We start from the raw sequence: 4973 nt of genomic DNA, 5'->3' as shown, positions 1-4973 counted from the left end.
AGCAGCACCATTGTAAGGATAAACAGTAATATGTTTATTTGGTAACGATTCAAATATATAACTTGTTATCGTCTGACCTACACCATAGAATAAAATACAATAGCATCTATAAGAAATATACAGGCTCCCTTTTCCGTACTGTTCATTATATAAATTCTGAAGTGTATATTTATAACTTGTAATAATTTATTGCATTATCTCACATATCCTCTACTTACTAACACTTCCTGTGAACACTTTAGTAATAATGATTTTTTTTTCTTAATATAAGTGTTTTAGTTGTTGATATGATATTCTTACTTATTAATTTTGACGCTGTAAATGTGTTTTTGATGTGACACTGTTGGGAGACTTGGTGAACATGAATTAGAGAAAGGTATCATCCACCAACCACAACCACCACAAGAGCCTCAAAATCATCAACCACATTCACCACTTATATTTTGTGAACACGTGACATTATCAACCAGAAAAAAACAATAACATTGTGTTTTAGCAGCGAGTATATTAGCAATCAAAACCTCGTTGCTGAAATATTAGTCATGAGAACCGAGGCTGTATCATGTTACCCAGCCAATGGTGATAACACTCAGTCACTTAACATAACCTGACAAACACCGCGATAGAAGAATCGCAATAATGACGATTGGATAAGAAAGCAAATGAGTCTTCATGTGTCAACAGAGTCATAGCAGGGATCACAACAAGTAACAATTCGGACAGGGGCCATGTCATCTTGACCTGGGCAGAAAATACAGTGTCAATATTTTTCATTATGTAATTTTAACAGATCGTCATCACTTTGCGTTAATGTTATATTTGGGAGGAGATTAAATAACAGAACTTATACATGCAACAATATTTATTGTTTATATGCAGTTTACAGTTTGACTAATATTGATACTCGAGCAACTATAAAACACAATAGAAAATTTTACGATCCTGCCTAAGGTCGTCATTTTCTGTAGTTCCAGGAAATTATGAAGAGAAGTTGAGTGGTGGAGACGTATAGAAAGATGCTCATCGTGGTCAGTCACCTGGGGGTTAGAAATCCTTTATATACCATCTTGTATAAAAAATATATGACACGGAAATGTGTTACGTAAACAAAAAAAAATGTAAATACAAAAGAGAGATAAAACTTACAGGAGATATTTCAACCCCGGTGGGGGGGCCAGCATGGGCAGCAGTCGGGAGATGATGGTCTCTGTGATCCCCGATGAATCGTGATCTCGATCGTTATTTTGATGGTTTGTGGACAGCGGCAGCAAGGATACTGGGCTGCTCGCTCCACCCGAGCCTCCGACATGGATGAGAACAAATTTATGGGACTCTCCTGTATAAAAGATCGTTAGCGTCAATGGCAGAATTCTTGTTATTGCTCAACATGATATTATCTCTCTCTCTCTCTCTCTCTCTCTCTCTCTCTCTCTCTCTCTCTCTCAACTACATATCTTCGGAACTCACTTAAGCATGTTGGGAAGTGTACCACACAAATGACCACAACACTGGGATTAAACTAGCCTAGAAATTTGCAAAGATTCATAGATAAGGCACAGACGATGACGTGGACACGGACGCATGGTGTTTTGTGGACAAAACACAACATAGTATGGTCACACACACACACACACACACACACACACACACACACAAGCACACAGTGGTGTAAAAAAAAATCGTGTATGATGTATCGAGTATTGGTTGTATAATGTAATAAATGTTAATAAAAAAACTTGAAAGAATGAAAAATAAACTTGTACATCACGATGACTTATGTCCACCGAGCTTGAGGAATGAGTCTTACTAAAAATGTTGACACATCTTAGCGCTCATACAGTAACTAGGTATATAAAATTAGGTCAGTAAATATATCTTAGTTTTGTTTAGTGTTTATAACCAGACAACAGGAGTGTAAGGGAGGACATACCGCAGGTGCTGTGAGTGTTACCACCAGCAGGAGTGTAAGGGAGGACATACCGCAGGTGCTGTGAGTGTTACCACCAGCAGGAGTGTAAGGGAGGACATACCGCGGGGGCTCTGAGTGTTACCACCAGCAGGAGTGTAAGGGAGGACTTACCGCGGGGGCTGTGAGTGTTACCACCAGCAGGAGTGTAAGGGAGGACTTACCGCGGGGGCTGTGAGTGTTACCACCAGCAGGAGTGTAAGGGAGGACTTACCGCTGGGGCTGCGTGTGTTCCCACCAACAGGAGGCTCAGGGCCATCACCAGCATCATCATCATGCACTTCATATTAATGAGCTGTTGAAAAAATACAAGTCACACAAAATAAAAATGTTCATGTGGAGGTTTATGAAGAGCACACACAAGAATGTTATTAACACAGGGGAAGTGTTTGTGTTTATCTCAGTCTGTTATTGTAAGCAAACTGAGAACTGTGAGGACTGTTGAGAAGGAGGGAAGAGGTAGAACCTTACCTAACCCGTCTGTTTTGCTGGAAGACAAGTTGTGTATGTTCTCCCTCGAGTCTTCTCACTGTATATATACCGGACTGGGCTGGCCTTGAAGGGGGTGGGGGGTGGAATGTGTGGAAGTGGATCAGTGCAAGGGAGCTAAAACACATACACATACATACATACATACATACATACATACATACATACATACATACTTTGCTGTCACTCGGAATTGAGTATGACGATTATCCAGCTATGATACAATGATATGAATTATTAGGGATGTCACCTAGGTTGGTGAGTTTTGAGGTGAATAAAGAGGTCGATACGGGAACGGCAGAGTTGTTTACAGATGTTTCATATGTGGATGGTTACATCGAGTACGGGAGGGGTGATGGAAGAGTCTTTCCGGCGCTAGCGCTTGTCTGCCTCGGTTTGCAGTCGGGCTAAATTGAAAGTATTGACATGTTCTCGTGGGAGGCTCCTCCAAGCGTTACGGTGAGGAATAATCGACTCTCATGTGAGGGGGTCGATTTGGCACTTTTTCAGGTTTGTCTTATAACTATTCTTATACATTTTCAGTTGCCCGCCAACGTTACACTTACTATTCATTAGGTGACTGTAAAGTAGTTGCTTTGGCAGTCTACTGTCATCCATGCGGGTAACATTGCCAGTCCAGCGTAGTTGTTCATGGCTAATGGTAGTATATTAGCCCCTGTCCTATAGGCAGAATATTTATATAAATGGGTTAATTGCATTAGACTTAAATAAATATCACCCCCTGTAACTTTCTACTTGCTATGAGGTAGCATGTTCAGAGCACGTGACAAGGTGTGCCCACGGGAAGTCACGTCACTTGGTGCTGAGTTAAGCATTAAATAACCGGCTCTTTGACCACCTATTGCAGGCAGTAGTTTGATAACCCTTACTAGAGGAAGACGTTATTTAGAGCAATCGAGGGAGGACGTCGGACATTTTTCCCTTCTCCCTCAAGAAGTCTCTACTCAAGTCTTCACTCAATCCTCACCTCAATTAACTCTCAATAGCTACAAGGAGATAATTTACGGTAAAGCCCTTTTTGAAAGTGAATATAAGAAATATTTTTATAATAAACGAAGAAGTCACAAGCAGCGGATCGACGGACCCATATACGCACGTATACTATAGAAGGTAACAAACATTCACCAGTGCCTGTTACGAGTGTGACAAGCGCAGCTCAAGGTGACCCCAGTCTCCAGTCTTTTTTTTTTTTTTTTTTTACGGGGATTAGCCCACCCAGGCACAGGTCACTGACCCACGTCGGGGCCTAGGGGGCGAAAATGTAATTATAATAATAATAATAATAATAATAATAATAATAATAATAATAATAATAATAATAATAATAATAATAATAATAATAATAATAATAATAATAATAATAATAATAATAATAATAATAATAATAACAATAATAATAATAATAACAATAATAATAATAATAATAATAATAATAATAATAATAATAATAATAATAATAATAATAATAAAGAACCATAAAGAAATACAAATTGAAGAAAAAAATTAGTGAGAAACAATATACAGTATATATGTTGTGTTGTCAATAGTAAGAGAAACAATTGAGACCCTGCAATTGTGTGTAAATGAGGCAAAAAGTCAGATCAGCAACCTGGGACTTGGTCACAATTTTCGTGATGCCATATGACAGCAGGGTCTACCATAGACAACACATTATGCTTCCAATATCTTCCCAGGCGGTAGTACCTCCCTGTTTGGTAGCTGCCTAATACCTACTACCTGTAGTCTACAGTGGTAACAGTCGAGGTATTACCTCGACGAGGTAATCTTATCTCTTGTTCCTACTGTTACAAAAAAGATATTATTACACAGTTGGCAAAGCGTAGCTTAAGAGGACATCCTCTTACACTACGTGACATTGAATCTCAGTAGCCATTTCTTCGACCATTCCTGGAGCTCACAGAGATCCTTCTGCAGTTCTTCATAGTTCGCTTGGTGCTTGATTTCTCGAAATAACTTGGTCGTCATAGGCAAACATTTGTATGGAGGAGTGTACAACGTCAGGCACGTCATTTATGAATCAAACAAACAACAGCGGGCCCAATACACTGCCCTGTGGTACACCGTTTGTGACAGGTACAGATGATGATTTCGTGCCATTAATCACCACACACTGCTTGCTGTCTTGTAGAAAGTCTTCTGTCCACGCTAGGACATTTTCCGAATTCCATACCCTTCCAGTTTGAATTTTAGCCTTTCGTGGGGTACACTGTCGAAAGCCTTGGCAAATTCTAGGTATATATTGTCGATATTACCACCCCGTTCCAGAGTATAGCTGCCTACTACCTACTACCTAGCAACAACTCTAAGGAAACATAATATCACCGTTTAACAAAAGACTTCAAGCTTATCAAAAGAAAGGGACTGGTAACAACTGTAGCACCATCACATATTGGGAACACCACAGCCGATTACAATGCCAACACGTGGTAACGTTACGTTACATCCACACTAATATTAAATTACGACATTCGTTCAA

The 4973-nt window shown here is 39.5% G+C and overlaps 1 long non-coding RNA gene across 1 annotated transcript; it reads right to left on the bottom strand.

Moving 5' to 3' along the window:
- Positions 1-847: 847 nt before the first annotated feature.
- LOC121879358 lies at positions 848-2484 on the bottom strand. The gene is made up of 4 exons (XR_006091314.1): positions 2438-2484; positions 2181-2261; positions 1147-1336; positions 848-1037 (listed from the first exon to the last, which is right to left on the bottom strand). It is a non-coding gene; the product is annotated as an uncharacterized LOC121879358 (long non-coding RNA).
- Between the last annotated feature and the right edge of the window lie 2489 nt (positions 2485-4973).

The sequence above is a fragment of the Homarus americanus genome, unplaced genomic scaffold, assembly GCF_018991925.1.
Source record: "Homarus americanus isolate GMGI-L3 unplaced genomic scaffold, GMGI_Hamer_2.0 scaffold16894, whole genome shotgun sequence".
Lineage (NCBI taxonomy): Eukaryota > Metazoa > Arthropoda > Malacostraca > Decapoda > Nephropidae > Homarus > Homarus americanus.
Note: the sequence above shows the minus strand (reverse complement) of the source record. Positions and strands in the feature narration are given on the sequence as shown.